Source organism: Protopterus annectens, chromosome 11.part0 (genome assembly GCF_019279795.1).
Source record: "Protopterus annectens isolate FY-2018-M chromosome 11.part0, PAN1.0, whole genome shotgun sequence".
Taxonomy (NCBI): domain Eukaryota; kingdom Metazoa; phylum Chordata; order Ceratodontiformes; family Protopteridae; genus Protopterus; species Protopterus annectens.
Genome location: NC_056745.1, coordinates 673,731,022 through 673,750,869, shown reverse-complemented (window position 1 = coordinate 673,750,869; position 19,848 = coordinate 673,731,022). Strand labels below are relative to the sequence as shown.

General features: G+C 44.0%; 1 protein-coding gene across 3 annotated transcripts in view; it reads right to left on the bottom strand.

The window, feature by feature from the left end:
* The window catches only part of BCL2L14 (BCL2 like 14), a 554,792-nt gene that overhangs the window by 47,998 nt on the left and 486,946 nt on the right, over window positions 1–19,848 (bottom strand). The gene's annotated exons all lie outside the window — the stretch shown is intronic.

The following is a 19,848-nucleotide window of genomic DNA, read 5'->3' as shown; positions in this document are numbered from 1 at the left end:
CATCTTGCACTGGAAATGTCCCCCCCCCCCCGACAGGGAGGTGTCCGTGGTCACTGTGGCTTTGGGAGGGGGAAGACAAAATGGCCTGCCAAGAAGTAGTTCCTTTGACTGGGGCCACCAAGCAAGATGATTCCTGCACATCTGAGTAATCCCAAGAGCCACGATCATGGGATGAACCTAACCCACTGGACTGCCAGGGGCCATTGAATCCCCTGTTCCAGCCTGTATAAGAGGACTCCTGGGGAGCATCCTGGAAGGCAGACTAAGTCCTGCGGAAACAAAGCTTCTCCCTTTCTGAAAATTGGAACAGAAGTATTGGGAGTAGAAACCTTAACTCCTACTGCGGACAGAGTCTTACGCTCACTACAGGCCAAAGTTTTCTTGACAGATGGATCAAACATGGTGGAGCCATCAAAAAATGGCATTAATAAAAGGTTCCGCAAACTGGCAAAGGTGAAGCCAGGCATGTTGACGAATAGCAATGCTGGTGCCCGCCGCTTGAGAGGTGGCCTCTGCTGCATTAGAGATCAGCCTCATCAAAGCATTAGAAAAGGAAGACAGAGGAGACAGCTTAAAGAGACAAGTTTAAGACTCTCTGGGGGCAACAACTCCATAAGGGAAGTGGTGAGTTCCGATACCAAATCCCTCTGAAGCCGGGTAAAGTGTGCCATACAGTTGGTTGCTTTCAGCCTGAATGTAGATGAGGCAAACAAGCGCTTTCCAAATTGGTTTATTGCCTGAAACTCCCTGTTCGGGGGATGTACTGAGGAGCTCTGTTCCACCAGCTCCTTCTTAGTCACAGCGGCCAATATGGTGGCATCGACAGGGATGCCCTTACTCCAGAAGGCCTTATCCTTGAGAAGAATCTGTCTGCTTTCTTGGGTACCGGTTCCACTATGTCTGGTTCCTTCCAAGCCCTGCCCACAATAAGTTCTACAAGCTCGTCGGCAGGGGGAACACCCAGGTAGAGAGGAGCCCATACTGAACACCTTCAAGAACACAGATTCCTCCATAGATGGGGTTTGGGAAGAACAACTGTCTCTCTCCTTAAAAATTTTGAGAATGTCCCCAAAGGACGTCTCTGGGGGACCTGTCTCCCTCCTCAAAATCTGTTCCTTCCATGAGGGACTCTCAGGGGTGTCCAAGTGTCTCCTCTTACACGTTCTCTTCTGAGGGGGCTTCCTCTACAGTCTCGGGGGAGGATTCAGAAGAGACAGGGATCCTGAGTGGGTAGTGCCTACCTGAAGGTGCTTGCGGGAGGGCTGACCCTGGAAGGATGATGAAGCCTTGGCAACAAAACCCGAGAGAGGCTGGGGAGGACCCAGAGAAGGAGAGGTAACTGCCAGACTGGAAGGCCGACGGATTGGATGAGGCTCCCCTCTCCTCCCCAGTGGCCACAGCCATCCTGGGAGGGAGAAGGGACCATGACACAGCACCAAAGCCCCCCAACAATATCGGCCCTGAGCTCTCCAGCACCAAAGCCTCGAAGGGGAGGGAACGGTCCAAAAATTCCACGCCCGATCCCACCCCCAGGGAGCCAGCACCAGCCTCACAGGGCAGAGGTACAGCATGTTCCGAGGGCAGTGGAACAGAGCTTGCCAGGGACCCTGATGGTGTCAAGAAAGGAGGGCATACCAGGCAAAGTCAGACTCTCACAAAGAACACACTGATACTGATGTTCCAAACCCAGGTGGGTTGGAAGAGGACTGTGAAGAGTGGACTTGTTTTTGAGCCTCTTGGCCTTTTATGTTTTTGTGAAAAGTTGTCAAGAAATTTTTCCCACCACTGTTCAAAACAAAAATTTGCTGTGAGATGGCACCAAATTAAGGTCTTGCCCTGGGCTCCAAATGGTCTAGCTGCTATTCTGTCTACGTGTCACAACAGCCCTGGGATGTTGGATAACTAACCAGATCTGGGAAGGCTTCACCATCTGCTTATACTTCTCCTTCCCAGGAGTAGTTCTGGGTTAGCTGCCATCTGGCTAAGAAATCAAGGCAGAGCCTGGAGATTCTACAAGTACAAGACTGACGGACCTTGATGCTTTGCCAGAGATGGCCTGCATCTGTCACCCTTGGGTTTCCGGGTACTAGCTAAAGCTCTTGCAACCCCTACAGTGCCTTTTTTAGGTGGTGTTCCAAAGACCAAATTACCACTGTAACAGCTATAAGTAAGTCATGGTCATGAGTCATGCTGCGCAAAGCTAGAAGTCAAAATCTCAAGATACACTCGCTCAAACCACTCCTCAAAATGGAGAATAATGACATTTGTGTTGTAACAGAGACCTGGTTTAAAGCAGCAGAAAGCACCCCTGCGCTACCAGGCTATAAATCATTCCACATCTTTCAGCCCCAGGACATGGACCGAAGCTCCAAAGGCGGTGGTGTCTCCATATTCATAAAGGATATGCATACCTCCAGACTAGTAGCCCAGCATAACGCATATGAAATACTCCAGGTACAACTAACATTAGGTAAGATGGCAATTCAGGTCGTAGCTGGGCTACTACTTGGTACATGGTTGGGGACCTATAACAAGACTCTCACTCCACATTCCTAAGCACCCTGGAAACTATTAAGATCCAACACTCTCATACTAGGTGACTTCAACTAACCTTCCATCACCTGGGAAAACTACTCATGCACCAATGCACTGACCCAACGCTTCCTGGAATTCATCAGTTCCAATGACCTGGACCAGCTCATTCTTACCCCCACTAGAGGAGGCAACATCCTTGACCTGGTTATTAGTAACATGGGGAATCGTTGCTCTACACCAACAGTCAATTCCTCCCTGGTTATATCCGATCACAAACTAATCACCATGGAAATCCACATCTCACCCACACCCCCCTCAAAGGTATCTACCATGAAAAACTTCTCCAAAGCTGACTTTGGACTCCTAAAAACAGAGGTGGCTAACTTCACGGCACCCATGCCAATGGAAAATAGATGCATGACTGCCAAATCTTACACCAATGCACTGTACAAACACGTAAATAAATGCATGGAACTAGCCATACACAACAAAACCAAGAAGCTGTCCTCCAAAAAAAGAAAGCCAATCTGGTGGTCCCATGACATTAATAAACTTTACAACAGAAGGAAGAAACTGCTGCAGAAAAAGGTGAAGTCCCAAGACTGGAAAAATTCCCTTATTAGCCTCAACAAAAAGTTGAGATCCCTCATCAAAACCTCCAAAGGCAGCTATGAAGGCAGAATTGCGGCAGACCCTAAAAACAACCACAAAGCCTTCTATAGTTATATCAAGAATCTCCACATCAATACCCAGATTTGCTCCAAGTTACTGCACAATGGTACCACCTACACTGAGCCAACAGATATTGCCAACATACTGCCTGACAGATTCAGTGCCAACTTTACCCATCTCTCCCCCAAAGGACCAATCTCAATACTGCAAGAATGCTAGGCACCCAGCATTACTGCAGCACAGGTTAAAGCTGCATTGTCCAAGGCCAGGAATACAGCTTCCATGGGACACGACAATATCCCTTGCTGTGTTCTACATGAATTAAAAAGTGAATTGGCGCCACATCTGTGTGCCCTGTTCACTCACAGGCTCACCTCAGGCTTTTTCCCTACCGAATGGCACACTGCTACAGTCATCCCTCTCCATACAGGAGGAGCGGATACAGACCCTGGAAATTATCAACCCATTAGCCTGATGAGTCTGATATGTAAGGCTATGGAGCGCATCATCATGGACCTAATTAACAAGGATATAGGGGATCTCCAAACTCTAGATCCCACACAATTTGGTTTTGTGAAAGGTAGATCAAGCCTGCTCAACCTGGTTGACTTCTTTGAGTCCGTCACCAGAGGTGTGGATGAGGTTAAGGCAGTTCATACAGCCTACCTCGATCTGTCCAAGTCCTTTGATACCATTTCTCACTCAGGAATTATTGATAAACTCACCACACTAGGCATCAACCCCTATATTGTTAGGTGGGTTGCAAACTGGCTCACAGATAGAATCCACAGTGTGAAAGTAGTGGACTCCAAGTCAGACTGTTGACCAGTCATGAGTGGAGTCCCACAGGGATCGGTCCTGGGTCCTCTTCCTGCTTGGCATCTACTTCTCAGAAGTCCAGGCCAACACGGAGGGACTCTGGCTGATCAAGTTCACAGACAACTGCAAGCTGGGAGCCATTATTAACTCCCCAAGTGATGCAGACATCCTACAGAAAGGCCTCAATGAGACCAATGACTGGTGTCGAAACCATGGCCTTAAGCTTAATGCCAAAAAATGCGTCATCATCCCCTTTGGGAAGAACTCAATTCCCACTAATTACCACATCGATGGGAGCCCACTGAACACTCAAGGCATTATAAGAGATCTGGGGACACAGGTTGACAGCAACCTCTCCTTTGACCACCACATTGCCACTGTGGTCAGAAAGTCCATCTCATTATTAAGGGTTTTGCATCCAGGAAGAAAGAGGTCATCATTTATTTCTACTCTTCCCTCATTAGACCAATCATAGACTATAATGCCCCATTTGGCATGTACCTCATTAGACACATGCAACAGCTGGAGAGGCCACAAAGTACCTCACAAAGAGGATCATAGGCCTTAAACACATGTCCTACATGGACAGATACATAAAAACTCCAGCTATTCTCTGTCTCATATAGTCTACTAAAAGGCAATTTCTGCTTGCCTTACAAAGCAATGTCTGACCCAGCTCTGTTAGAAATGCTACATCTAAAGAAATCCCAATCCCTCCACAAAACACACTACAGAGACCTCAACCTCATTACCACAATCAACAGAACATGCTGGAGGGACAGGTTCATAACCCAGAGACTGCCCATGCTCTGGAATAGACTTCCTATACATGTTAACCAGATGACCTCACTGGCCTTCTTCAAGAGAAATCTTGATGAGTGGATGGGAAATAGAAAGTTCACCCCGAAAATCAGTCCAGTGGCTCTACTTGATAGAGGCACTGGGAACTAACATCGGGCAGCACAATGCCAGGGCACTTCTATGTGCTAGGCTTGTAAAGGCTCCAGGGCCATTAGCCTAGTACACATCTGTGAACCTATGAACCTAAGAAATATAAATATATCAAGTACGTACTGGCAATATCTTCTTTTTCTGCTTCCTTTAAAGAGGGAGGAAAATAACAGGCATCCCAGAAAAGGTACCTCCTACAGCAGTACCAGTCCAAACCTCCCAGCTCACTCAGCCTCTGCTATAGATTGCTGTGAGGGAAAGTTTAGTTTGTTTTTGCTTTCTTGTAATTTGTATTGTTTCATTGCCTTCTTCTATTTTGTATACCATAGTGTGTTTTCCCTTACACTGTGTTTTACTTGTATTCTGCTTTCAGTTTCATGTTTAAACCAGGAAAGGGACCACAGCTGGGTCTCTTGTGAGTCTCACAGAAATTAAATTTTCCCCGCCCACCCTTGAACTGTTGTATTTTTAAAACTCAGCTGTCTCTCTAGTTGTCTTCCCCTTCATTAACTACTGTACTTTAACTGTTGCACTGGCAGCCCTGTTACAGATGACAGAGGTATTTGTAAGTGATTGCTGGGTGACTTTTTAAGTAAAGCTCCAGACTCCAAAATGCTTTACAGGCTGGTGCAGTTCACCCTTTTAATCCCCCCCAACAATGGCTTCGTGGAAATGTGCTTTTTCACTCATGGGGAATACATGGACTGATAGAAGAAACAGATTGGTTGTATCTTTTAAAAATAGCTGCTGGTGAAGGAACCGAAAACTCCACTTAAAAAAACAAGTTTAATAAAACAAGTAAGATTAAGTGCTTTTCGTCCAGTCGTGTGACTGAACTTCTTCAGATAGAATTATCTTAAAAACACACCGCCCCCATGTAACCAACCACCAATCAAAGGTAACAAAACTCCATCAAACCATACATATTGCAAATCTTAAAGTTATAAATGAGCCAGTGCACAAAAAAATGTAATGTAATAAGCATGTTTTTGTTCTAAAACCATATTGTCTCAACCTAATCAAGTAGGAAAAAATAGGAAAAAACCCAATACAAAATATATTACATATGTATAAACTACTTACATAAGTAACAATTATTGATGCTATCTTAAAAGACTTTCAGCATCAAAATACATGTAATCAAAGTTATTTCATTTAAACCTGGAAATCAGCACCAATCTAAATGTAACTGCCATAGTAATTCTTGTCTTTCCAATAGTAATGAAAAATACAGAGAATGCATTAGCACGCTATTGTGCAAGTCATCCAACACATGTATTTCACTTTAGAGTTATTCAGCAAATAGTGCCAGACTTTAAGGGGGGCCCTTTTTCATTACTATTGGAAAAAAGAAGTTATGTCTTACCATAACTTTCCATCTGTGTTGTAGATCTTTGCTCATTCATGACAGATAGGACCTTGGTTCCATCCTCGGAACCGATACAGCCATTTCCCAGCTCGCACAAGCCAAAAACACTCAGCTAAGAACCTACCCACAATGCCCCTCTCCTATATACTCCAGATCGAGTTTGCCTGCCCTAGAAAAAAGATGTAGTAATAGGTAAAATAGTAGGAGGCTCTGTCTGAGCAAATACCCTAACCAGGAGTTCCTAAAGTCCACCAGGAATCCAGGCAGGGGGAAGGAGAATGGGAAGTAATGAATGAACAAAGATCTACAACACAGATGGAATGTTATAGTAAGACATAACTTCTTTATCTGATGTTGTAAATCTTTGTTCATTCATGACAGATAGGACTGAGTCCCCAGCTACTTGAGTCCTGGGTGGCACTAAGGAAGGATATTCCTGAGCACCACAGAACCAAAAGATGCTCGTCCCCGGAGCCCAAATCCAATTTGCAATGAGATATGAAGGTATGAGGTCTTGCCCAAGTGGCTGCTGTGCATATATCATCCATAGAGGCTCTGGAATGAAAAGCTACAGAAGTAGCCATAGATCTGGTTGAATGAGTCTTTATTCTGGAAGGTAAGGGTAGCTTATTCTGTTGGTAGATAAAGGTAGTGACATTTCTAAGCCAAGAGGATAAAGTCACTTTGGAAACAGGTTTACCCAATCTGAGTCCTGCAAAGGCCACAAACAATTAGTCTGTTTTCCTGAAAGATTTAGTCCTGTCCAAATAACAATGAAGCTGCCGGTAAATATCAAGAGTGTACAAAAGGTACTTCCCTCAATTAGAATGCCTTGGAAAGAAAACCTGCAGGTCAATAGACTGGTTAATGGAAAAGTCAGAAATTACCTTGGGCAAGAAAGAAGGGTTGTTACGAAGGGACACCCTATCCATGTGGATGATCAAGTAAGGACTCTCAAGGCCTGCAGCTCAGATACTCTTCTCACTGAGGTGAGTGCTACTAGAAGTATGGTTTTCCATGACAGAAATTTCAAATCATATGAATCAAAGGGCTTGAAGGGAGAGCTTGTGAGAGACTAAAGCACCAGAGTCAAGTCCCAGGGTTCTAAGGGAGGCTTGACCAGAGGTTTAACATGTAATTCTCCCTTCAAAAAGGTTTTGCATAGGCAGTGTGACATAATTGAAGAATGATCAAGACCATTATGAAAAGTGGCGATAGCTGCTAAATGTACAGTGATCGCTGAAGCTGAGGCTTCTGCATGTAGAAGAGTAGTCAGGTATTGTAGAATCTTTTGAATAGGCATAGAGAAAGGGTCTAAGTTCTGATATTTGGCCCAAATAAAGAACCTAGTCCATTTACTCGAATAAACCTTTCTAGTGGAAGGTTTGTGTGAGGCCAGAAGAATTTCACGAACAGGAGATGGGATTGTCAGGCAGCCTGGCAATCACTGGAAGTGGAGGAACCAAGCTGTGAGCTTGAGACTGTGCAGGTTCGGATGAATCAATCCCTGAGAATGGAATAACAGGTCCTGGGAATGATCCAGGATCCATGGGCTGTGAATCAGGTGAGGCCATAGAAATGGGAACCAGACTTGACGTGGCCAGTAGGGAGCAATGAAGATCACTTTGCTTTCCAACCTATGAGCTTTCTGGAGAAATTTTGGAATGAGGGGAAATGGGAGAAAGGCGTACAGAAGACCCAGGGGCCAATCGTGTGTTAGAGCTTCCCTCGGTAGTTCCCCCTGAGGGGGGATCAAGGCAAAATAGCTCCTGCATTTGTAGTTCAGGGGGGAAGCAAACGGGTCGGAGCAAGGCTTGCCCCAATGTTGGAAGATCCGATCTGCTATTATAGGGTTGAGGGACCACTCATGAGGCATCAGGATGTTCTTGCTCAGAGTGTCCACAATAAGGGTGGAACTCCCAGGAATGTGCGTTGCTATAAGAAAGCAATTGGAAGCTATCGCCCAGTGCCAAATCCTCATAGCTTCCTGACACAGGGGGTAAGATCTGGTTCTACCTTGCTTGTTGATATACCAGATGACTGACATGTTGTCTGGCTGAATTGCAATGGTCCCCGTGGGTAAGGATGCATGGAATGCAATGCTAAGAGAACTGCCCTCAGTTCCAGGACAGTTATGTGCAAGTTGGCTTCAATGGGGGTCCAGGTGCCTTGGACAGTCTTTCCCTGAAAATGCCCCCCCCCCCCAACAGTGAAGCATCTGTGGTCACCATGGCCGTGGGTTGGGGAAGAGAGAATGGTTGACACCAAAGATTCTTTTATGGCTCCATCCACCATAGCATTTCTTCCTTGCAATGGTTTGTAAGGCGTATCATGTGGTTTAGTGGGTGGGTTAACAATAACCATTGTGCGGAAAGGAGCCACTGCAGGATTCTCATGTGCAGTCTTGCCAGTGGTACTAAAGAGTTGCAGTACAAGACATGCTGGTACAAACGTGTGAGGAAGAAGGTCTTGAATTTGGTGTCTTATTTTCAAAAGCCTGTGAGGGGGGAGAGAAGCTTGACAGGATATTGTGTCGAAGACCACTCCAATAAATTCCAGTGTCTTTGTTGGGAACATCTGAGATTTGTCTTTGTTGATTGTAATCCCCAAGTGGAGAGCGAGACCTTAAGTGTAAGAGAGGCTGCAGACTAGGAGATTCTTGGTCGGAGTGGTAAGGAGACAGTCGTCTAGATAGGGAAACACCTGGCTTCCTTGTAGTCGAAGATGGGCTACCACAACTGCCATACATTTGGTGAACACTTGGGGGGCTGTGGAGAGACCGAATGGCAGTGCCCTGAACTGGTAGTGATTGGCTTCCAGACGGAAGTGGAGAAACCTGTGGGAGCGGTGATCCCGTAGGTCTATAGAGCACATCCAATTGTCCCTCCCTAGGAAGGGAAGAATGGACTGTACTGTGACCATCCAGAATTTTTGAGGTTTGATAAATTTGTTCAGTAGGCTAAGATCTAGGATTGGTCTCCAGTCCCCTGTCTTTTTTGGCACTAAAAAGAACCTTGAGTAAAACCCGGATCCTGTCTGTTCTGGTCGGACTGGTTGGATGACTCTTTTTCTTAGCAGGTTTTCTATTTCTAAGGCTGCTAATTCCCTCTGATTGGGTGGTACATCGGGGATCTGTTTGACTGGTCTGGGAGTTAAGTCGAATGGCATTTGGTAGCCTCTGGATATTATTCTCTGCACCCAAACATCGGTAGTAATAAGATGCCAGGCTGGTAGATGCAGAGAAAAATGACCCCAGACTGCTTCCAGAGGAAAGCAATTGGGCCGCTGCTCAGGAGCGCTGGTAGGGTCTGCCGGAGAAAGAATCTCTGGCTCCCTGGTTACGTGGACACCCTCCATATGAGTTGCCCCCTCTGCCCCGAGGGGATTTTACACCATGAGTGTCATGAAAGGATCCTTGGGATTTCTTGAACTATATCTTTCCTCCCTTCTGGTTCCTGGAGTAGGACCTTTGGGGGTTGGAAAAGCATATGCCTACAGCACACAATGTTTTTCCGACTTTCTCACTATGTGCAAGTGTGTCTCATACCTTGGGTCCAAAAAGTGCAGATTCGTTGACAGTTGCATTGATGAAGGAAGATTTAAAGGTGTCTGCAAAGTCACACAATCGCATCCAAGCATTGCGTCTCATGACAACACTGGATGTGGCAGCTCGAGCTGCCCCCTTGGTGGTGTGAGATATCAACCGCATCAAGGAGTTCGAGATGGATTCAAGGGTAGCTAGCTACGAGGTGACAGTGTCATGCACCTCATCAGGCAGTACCCCCACCAAAGAAGAAGACATTTCAGAAATTAGGTCTCTTTGGAGTCGAGTAAAGTGTGGCAGATAATTCAGCGACCGAATGGTGAAGGTTGCTGATGCATAGGTCTGCTTCCCTAATCTGTCCATAGTCCGGGACTCCCTGTTTGGAGGATGGACAGTGGAACTATCTTCTGCCATTTCCCTCTTGGTGGCTGCAGCCACAACCATAGAATCAACTGTCAGCTGCTTGGACCAATGGGGCTGGTCTTCAGGTATAGATAAAATTGTGTCCGGCCTCCAGGAGACAGGTTCTACATTGTCCAGGGCCTTCCAGGCATGCTGCACAATTAGTTTAACAAGATCGTCTGCTGGTGGGGTCACCTAGGAAGTAGATGGCCGAGCACGGAAGGTCTGCAAAAGCACCGATTCCTCAGAAGAAGGGTTAGAGGACTTCCATTCCCCCCGCTGTTTGAGGATTTCGAGAATGTCTCTGAATGAAACATCATCTGGGGGAGAATGTGGGGACCCTTCTCCCTCATCACAATCAGTGTCTTCTATGATAGATTCCTCCAGGGAGTCAAGGTGCTTCCTCTTGCACCGTTTCTTCCAGGGTGGTTCTCCAGTGGGATCCTCTGAGGAAGACTCCGGAGAAGGGGTTCCCTTCACAGGGTGTTCTTGTGACTCCTGTGCCCCGGGACCCGATAGAGCGGGTTGGGAGAGGAGCATGCTAGGGGAGGTTTTTGATACTGGTGTCCTAGGTGCTGGCTGTGAGCCTTCGGAATGAAGGACTGTTTCCATCACCTGTACAGCAGGCCCACTTGAGCTCACCTCCAGTTGAGGGGTTTCGAGAGAACTGGAAGCCATCGGAGCCATGGACATAGATGGTGCCAGCGAAAAAAATAGGTGCTGGATTAGGTACCAAGGTACAGAGGGTCCAAGCACGGCTCCAAGAAAGCATCGGCTCCAACGTAGCTGATGCAGCAAGGGTGGTCGGTGCCGACAGGAGAGATGCTGCTGTCGGAGCCGAGACAGTATGTACCAAAGTGGACACTGGTACCGGGAACAGGGAGGATGCTGGAGGAGGATAAGCAGGGAAAGATGAGGTAAAAGATTCTGAGCCAGGAGGGATGGAAGGTCTAGCTGGAATGGTACAAAAAACACACCACAATTGCCCCCAAAAGGAACCAGGAATTCTCCTCAACTGCAAAAAAAAAAACACTGAGCACTGCTGTAGCTGCCAATTTCTTTATTTACTCATCTGGTACCTTGGCCTCACAGGTCTTCAAAGGAATAAATCAATACAATCCCAACAGCCCTTATATACTCCATCTTCACATCAATTAACATTTTAATTGATTGAATAATTGAGTATTTTCCTTAATATTAATTAAAGCTTAAAGATGCACCCCCTAATACTATACACCATAAATACATTAACACATTAATACCCACAGAGTGACTTAGATCTAAAAATGACATTCTTTTAACACATTTTTCACATCCATTAAAATATCCAGTGCCATTATTACCATTTTAAACAACTGAATGTCAAACAATGAAAAAACATTGACCCTCCCCTGGTAAAATTCTACTATAAACAAACTTGATTTTATAATGTCACTGAATACTGTTTCATTTCATTAACACATGTACCAAAAATGTCCAATGCGATTGTCCTTTACACTATATCTTATTTTCTTTTTCATTACATTATAATATATTTTTTATTTTTCATTACATTTTATTTGATTTTATTTTTATTTTATTTTCAACTCCAACTTAATCATCACACATCCATTATTATTCCTCTTACATCATAAATATTAAGCATTGATTCATGTGTCCAGAACATTGACCACCACTCCACCTAGCTTGTCGCAAACCTAAACTGTGCTGCTACCACCATCAACTAAATTGACTACCAACGTCCCCCAATCAATATCCAAATTGAGACCCCCTAGGATATAATGTGCCCAAGTATACTATCAATTTAGTTTCTAACTTAGTAAGCCTCCGCTTAAATTCATCCCCTCCCAAACTGCGGCCTTCAAAGGGTTGTGCTATCACACTAAAGAAAAAACTATCTGTGTTACCCCCATGGGTGCTGCAAAAGTGTTGAGGTACTGGACTTTCCATCCTTCTGTTTCTTACATCTCCCAAATGCTTCAAAATTCTTAATTTCACCTTCCTTTTGGTCTATCCCACATACCACTTACACGGTGTGCATCCACATGCAATGACATAGACCACACCACATGAATCACATCTGAATTCATTATTTATCAAAAACTTTTTCCCATTTATTATCCATCCATCAACATTTTTCATTTTGTCACACACTTTGCAAGCACCACATGGGAAGCACCCTTCCTATTTCCTATGTCATCCTTGGCACTTGGTCTCAACAACTCTTTTAAGTTGTTGAACCGACCACAGGAAAAAAATACTCAGTCCGGAAATAACTTCCCTACCATTTCATCCCTACAAACCACAGGCCAAAGGTCATTAACTAGCCCTTTTAATATTTCAGAGAGGGGAGAAAATTTAGTCACAAAAAAACTCCAGTTGAGGGGTTTTGAGAGAACTGGAAGCCATCGAAGCCATGGACATAGATGGTGCCAGCGAGAAAATAGGCACCGGATTAGGTACCAAGGTACGGATGGTCCAAGCACCGGTCCAAGAAAGCATCGGCTCCATTGTAGCCGATGCAGCAAGCAGCAAGGGTGGTCAGTGTCGACAGGGGAGACACTGCAGTTGGAGCAGAGACAGTATGTATGGAAGCGGACATTGGTACCGGGAACAGGGTGGATGCTGGAGGAGGATAAGCAGGGGAAGATGAGGTAAAAGATTCCGAGCCAGGAAGGACGGAAGGTCTAACTGGAATGGGCAATCCCCTAGCTGCCAGAAGCTGGGTCCACAACCCACACTAGGTCTAGTTCAGAAAAACTCCTAGTGGATATAAAGGAGGCTGCTGAAGGGGAATCAGTTTTTTCTAGAAAGGGACTAAACCTCTGCCCCAAGAAAGGCTCGTAAGTTGGAGAATATCTTGTCCTTGGCAGGTATTCGAATTTTGGAGCCGATGGAGCTGAAGAAACTGTTGGCACCATGGCCGGGGATGGTGCCAAGGCATGTACAGTCATCGGAGCCTATGGAGCTGAAGGAGCTGTCGGCACCATGAACGGGCATGGTGCCGAGGCATGTATGGTCATCGGAGCCCATGGAGCTGAGGAAACTGTAGGCACCATGGACAGGGATGGTGCCGAGGTATGTACAGTCATTGGAGCCCACGGAGCTGAGGAGACTGTCGGTACCCTGAACAGGGATGGTGGTGAGGCATGTACAGTCATCGGAGCCAATGTGGGAACAAAGGATGGCACCGAAGTCAGTGGTGCTGTGGTTGGAACCGAAATAGGAGTGAATACCATGGTCAGCACCGAGGGAGAGGATACAGATCCTGGTGCCGAGGAGGTCTGCGCTGAGGGCGCTGGTGAAACATGGAGCCGACTCGGTTCCATAACTGACGGAGATGCAGGAACCGAATTACTCTGTTTTTCCTTATATTTTTTGGTCTTAGGAGGGGGTGAGCCCTATGACCCAGAAAGAGCTTCAGAGAAAGGTGTCTTGAGTAAACCTTTTAAAATAAGTTTATTCTTACGTTCTGCTTGTGTCCGATTACTAAAACTAGCACAAATGTCACAATCAGCTTTAATATGATCCACACCCAAACAGTAGACACAATGGACATGTGTATCTGAGTTAGGCATCTTACGTCCACACTTGTCACACTGTTTAAAACCCAACTTAGCTTTGTCTGACATGGTAAGGAAACAATGCTATCCTACAGAAAAATTAAGGAATAAACTACCAGTGATGTTTGTTAAGAAATACCACTAGTAAAAAGGGAAGGCCTGTCAAAGACTGGAGAGAAGGACAGTAAAAAAAGGATAAAAATTTAATTACCAAGGAAAAGGGTAGGAAATAGGCCTATGTTATAGGCGACAGTGAGAAAAGGCTAACGTGAATAAAAATTTAGTAATTTAGAAGAAAACTGTCATAAAAACAACAATTTACTACTTAGCTTTGAGAGAGATGGCTAACACATCTGACTAGAAATGCGGCAAACGAGATCTGGAGTATCTAGGAGAGGGGCATTGTGTGTAGGTTCTTAGCTGAGAGTTTTTGGCTTGCGCAAGCTGGGAAATGGCTGTATCAGTTCCGAGGACGGAACCGAGGTCCTATCTGTCATGAATGAACAAAGATTTACAACATCAGATCAAGAATTACTATGGCAGGTACGTTTAGATTTGTGCAGATTTCCAGGTTTAAATGAAATAACTTCGATTACATGTATTTTGAAGCTGAAAAGTCTTTTAAGGGAACATCAATAATTTTTACTTATGTAAGTAGTTTATAAATATGTAATATATTTCTTATTGGGTTTTTCCCTATTTTTTCCTACTTGATTAGGTTGAGACAATATGTTTTTAGAACAAAAACATGCTTATTACACTACATTTTTGTGAACTGGTTCATTTATAACTTTCAAGATTTGTAATATGTATGGTTTGATGGCGTTTTGTTACCTTTGATTGGTGGTTGGTTACATGGGGGCAGACTGTTTTTAAGATATTTAAATGTTGCTTTTTCACTGTGAATTATCTGAAGTTCAGTCACACGACTGGACGAAAAGCACTTCATCGGACTTGTTTTATTAAACTTGTTTTTTTAAGTGGAGTTTTTGGTTCCTTCACCAGCAACTATTTATTTAGTTGCTTGTTGTTTTATTTTCCTGGTTGGTTAGTGCGCATGATGGCTTCTGGAGGAATGCTTAATACTTCCAAGGACTTACTTTCTCAAACTTCCCAGTCATCTCAAACCCTTGCTGGAGATGTGGGAAATTTAACAGTCCTCATAGGAGTTATGAACCAATGGCTTGAGGATCTGGCAGCTCGAGTTGAAAGCCTGACCCAATCGAATACACCACCTTCAGTGAACTTACTGAATGGTTCAACATCCCTTAATGGAATCAACCATGGTAGTCCTACTTTAGCAGAAACAAATAGTGCAAGGTTGGTTATTTCATTTAATAACCAGGGTGGTCCTTCGGATCTTCGGGACCCACCAACTGAAGGTACAATGCATGCATACACTTATTTATTTATTATTTATTTTACATTTGTTGACTGGGATAGTCTGTCTGGGTGTGAGCCCATTTTCTGCGGAGGCCAGGGGTGAAAAGCTCCAATAAAACAAGAACAACATTGACAGGTATAGTGTCGGTTTTACATATAATTTAACATAAATATCTAGAGACAATAAAGAAAGTACAATATACAAAGGAGAAAGTTATTAAAATATAGTAAAGTCATATATGTATATGTGTGTATATATATATATATATATATATATATATATATATATATATATATATATATATATATATATATATATATATATATATATATTTTTTTAGGGCAGGTGTCCATCTTTAGTTGATTATTTGAGTACTTCCTTGGGGCTTGCTGGACTCCCTGATATATCAAGCTGGTTAAGTGAACAACCGAGCTTACATAATACTACTGAACACTGTACAGGGACTATCGGCTGGGGGAAGTGTTAATATTGCCTCCAAACTAAAAACTTTGGACTATAAGCTTCTGAAAATCAAAAAAACTACAATTGGAGGTTAATTATTTTATGGAGTGCAATAAGGAAGGTATAGTTCCAAAAGGACTCCGTTCTTGGCAGTATCCTACAGGATTGGAGGCTGGTTCAGTTTTCCATTCAGAACTGATACAGCTGTTTAAATTAATCAGTTCCAGCTCATGCTTGTTAATGTCTAAACACTATGAAATAACCACTAATAGCTTGGCAGGTGAAATCATGGATTTAGATCATGAAATAAAAATGGACCGTGATTTCATTCGGTATCAGTTTGATTACAACAAAATTTTTAATACCATCAATCAGCATGTTGCTAAATGTACGGATACCAAAATTAAAAAATTAGCGAGGGACCTTAATAACTACAAGAACAGAGTAGCGTATCCTAAACCACCTCCTTCACAAAATAGAAATTTTATTGGTGGGTTATCCACACACCCACAAAACCAGAAAGTGAGTTCGGAAACGAGCAACGAGAATCTGACTTCACCAGGCCCAGGTCCGAGTAATCGGCGCAGCGAGATACACCAAGAGCAGGCTCGTAATACATTAAACAATACTTGGAGGGATAATAATGAAAATAACCATCAACAGCATCAGGATCAACAGGGTTTTTCCAATACCAGAGGCCAGAACCACCGAGTGTACAATAAGAGGGGAAACAACAAAAATAAAAGGTAAATAACTGTTTTATGGGAATGGCACCAGTTATTAACAACAATAAATAATGAATGATTGTTTCAAATAAAGCTGGAGACTTTAAAATCTACAATTATTCTACATATGAAGTGGACCCTTTGCTAATTGAACGGTTTTCTAAGGGGTTAATGTTTGTACCCACGAGACGTTTTGACTTACCTAGGACATTAATAGATTTGAAACTGTTTATTTGGAAGTTGAACCTGGCTGTAATGTTTGGTAATAACTCGATGGAATACAATGGACTGAGAGTTTTAAGTATTTACAACTCCCCTACCCATCCTTTATTAACGCTCTTTGACCATATTTGTGAACTTGATTTTAGGTCTTTGTACAATCATGTCAAGAATCAAGTAAATGATTTTAATGTATCAAGAGCAGAAATGGAAGCATTGAGTGAACTTAGAACACTACCAGTACATATACTTAAACCGGATAAAGGTGGCGACTTAGTATTAATGGATATAGAGGATTATTTAGGGAGGATGCAAACAGTAGTAGAAAGTAAAACATATGCCAAAGTAAGTTTAAACGAACTGAATATAGCATATGATCATATTAAATCATTTTTGAATTATTTATTGATGAAATGGTGGATGTGCATACTTTCAACTACTTGTCAACCCTTTTACCGAGGGTACCAGTATTATTTAGTGTTCCCAAAATACATGAGTATTATTGACCCTCCAATGAGGGCATTAGTAGAAACCAGACACTCTATAACATATGCAGTGCAAAGTTTGTGGATTCAGTTTTGAAAAAATATGTAGAACGTGAAGCACAGATTTGTAAGGATTCATGGGCATTTCTCTCCACTATCAATGCACTTAAATATGGCGAGGAAATAGAAGTTATGTTCTTACCATAACGTTCCATGTTAGTTGTCTTCTTCTCGCCTTCTTACTTGCTGGATGGGTTCGGAGCCGACCTCGGCTCCGACTCGGCCACTCTAAAAGCTCGAGAGTTGGTTCCACCGGCTCGAGGTTGCCCCTATATCCCACAATGCTAGGCGTGAATTACCTCAGATCTCGTTTGTGAGCTAGGCCCAGCTAAAAATACAACCAGGAATACTGGAAAATTTCCACCTCTAAAAACAATGGGAAGAGAAAGGGTGACCTAAGCCTGACTCTAGGAAATATGCACAGCAGAGCATATACCTATCGCAAAGAGGTGGTAGAAAGAGAGGCCACAATCAAACTCCTCTAGATCTGTCCAGGCCAGGGGGAAGGAGGGTGGGGCCTTAAGAAAGGCGAGAAGAAGACAACTAACATGGAACGTTATGGTAAGAACATAACTTCTATATGTTAAGTTGTCTATCTCGCCTTCATTCTTGCTGGATGGGACCGATTCCCTGGCACCTTGTCCCGGGTGGCCTAACGGAACAGACTCTTGAGAACAGTGGAACCAAAGTTAGCTCTATGCCTAGAAGCTAAATCCAACTTATAATGAGAAATGAAAGTGTGAGGAGTAGCCCAAGTAGCCGCTGCACAAATGGTGTCAATAGGCAGTCTGTCTTGGAAGGCTATAGAAGTAGCCAAAGCTCTGGTGGAATGGGCTTTAGGTTTGTTAGGCAGCTTTTGGTGTCTAATTTCATAAACAAGGGAAATCAGAGATGTTAGCCATCTAGATAATGATACCTTTGAAACTGAAAGCCCTTTTCTGCCTTCTGCATAGGAGACAAACAGCTGGTCAGATTTTCTGAATTGTTTGGTTCTATCCAAATAGTACCTTAACTGACGATGAACATCTAGCCAATGCAATTTTTGTTCAGACCTATTAGAATATTCTGGAAAAAACACAGGGAGGTCAATGCTTTGATTTAGGTTAGACGCCGAGGCTATCTTAGGTAAAAAGGACGGGTTGGCTCGTAAAGTTACCCTGTCCTTATGGAACAACAGATAAGGAGGTCGACAGCTGAGTGCATGAAGTTCTGAAACTCTTCTAGCTGAAGTAATAGCTACCAGAAAGAGAGTCTTCCATGATAGCAAATTTAAAGAACAGGAGGCTGCAGGTTCAAAAGGGGAAAGAATCAAAGAACTAAGAACTAAATTTAAGTCCCAAGGAGGAGGAGGATTTCTTATAGGGGGTCTGAGTAGAAAAACTCCTTTCAAAAAGGCTTTGCAAAGCTTGTGGGACATTATGGCAGATTCTGAAATGCCCACATGAAAGTTAGAAATAGCTGCCAGTTGAACTTTAAGAGTAGAAGGAGATGAACCTGCATGGAAGAGTTCAGCTAGAAAATCAAGGACCATTTGGATGGAAGCAGTGAAAGGATCTATGTCCCTTCCTTGAGCCCAATGGGCGAAACGTTTCCACTTACTCAAATAAATCTTTCTAGTGGAAGATTTATGGGAAGCTATCAAAATATCTCGAACAGAGTGAGAAGCCTGGAAGCCTGGCTAAGGTTGGAATTGGAGGAACCAAGCAGTGAGGTTCAGAGAGGGAAGGGAGCGATGAAACTGACCCAACTGATGGATCAAAAGATCTGGAACTAGGTCCAGATGCCAAGGTCGCTCCAACAGAAAATGATGTAGAAAGGGGAACCAAACCTGTCGAGGCCAGTAAGGAGCAATGAGGATCAACGAGGCCTTCTGAGCGATAGCTTTCTGTATCACTTGAGAGATTAGTGGGAAGGGAGGAAATGCATACAGAAGTCCCCGGGGCCAAACTTGGACTAGAGCGTCTCTGCTGGGCTGGCCTGGTAAAGGGAATAGGGTGAAATAATCTCTGCACTTGCTGTTTTGGGGAGTAGCAAAAAGGTCGCAGCAAGGCTGACCCCACTTGAGAAAAATTTCTCTCACAACAGAGTCTTTCAGAGACCACTCGTGAGGCATGAGGATAGCTCTGCTCAACTTGTCCGTGATTTGATTGGACTTCCCGGGGATGTGCGTTGCTATCAGAAACCGCTGAGAAGAAATCGCCCATTGCCACAGTCTGAGTGCTTCTCGACACAGGGGGTAGGACCTGGTTCCGCCTTGTTTGTTGATATACCACACAACGGACATATTGTCCGTCTGGATTGCTATCGTTCCCAAGGGAAGAGAGTCTTAAAGGGCTTGCAACGCTAAAAGCACTGCTCTCATCTCTAGAACATTTATGTGCAAGTGGCATTCGTCTGGTTGCCATGTGCCCTGGACAGTTCTGCCCTGATAATGCCCCCCCCACCCGATCAGGGAGGCGTCCGTTGTCAGAGTAGCAACCGGAGGGGAAGGAACAAAGGGTCTTCCCAATAAGAGTTGAGGGGAAGACATCCACCACAGAAGATGATTTCTGCATGTTTGCGTGATCATAATGGTGTGGGACATCGGAAGTTGCTGGTATGACCATTGCGTGAAGAGCATCCATTGAAGGATTCTCATGTGGAATCTGGCTAATGGAA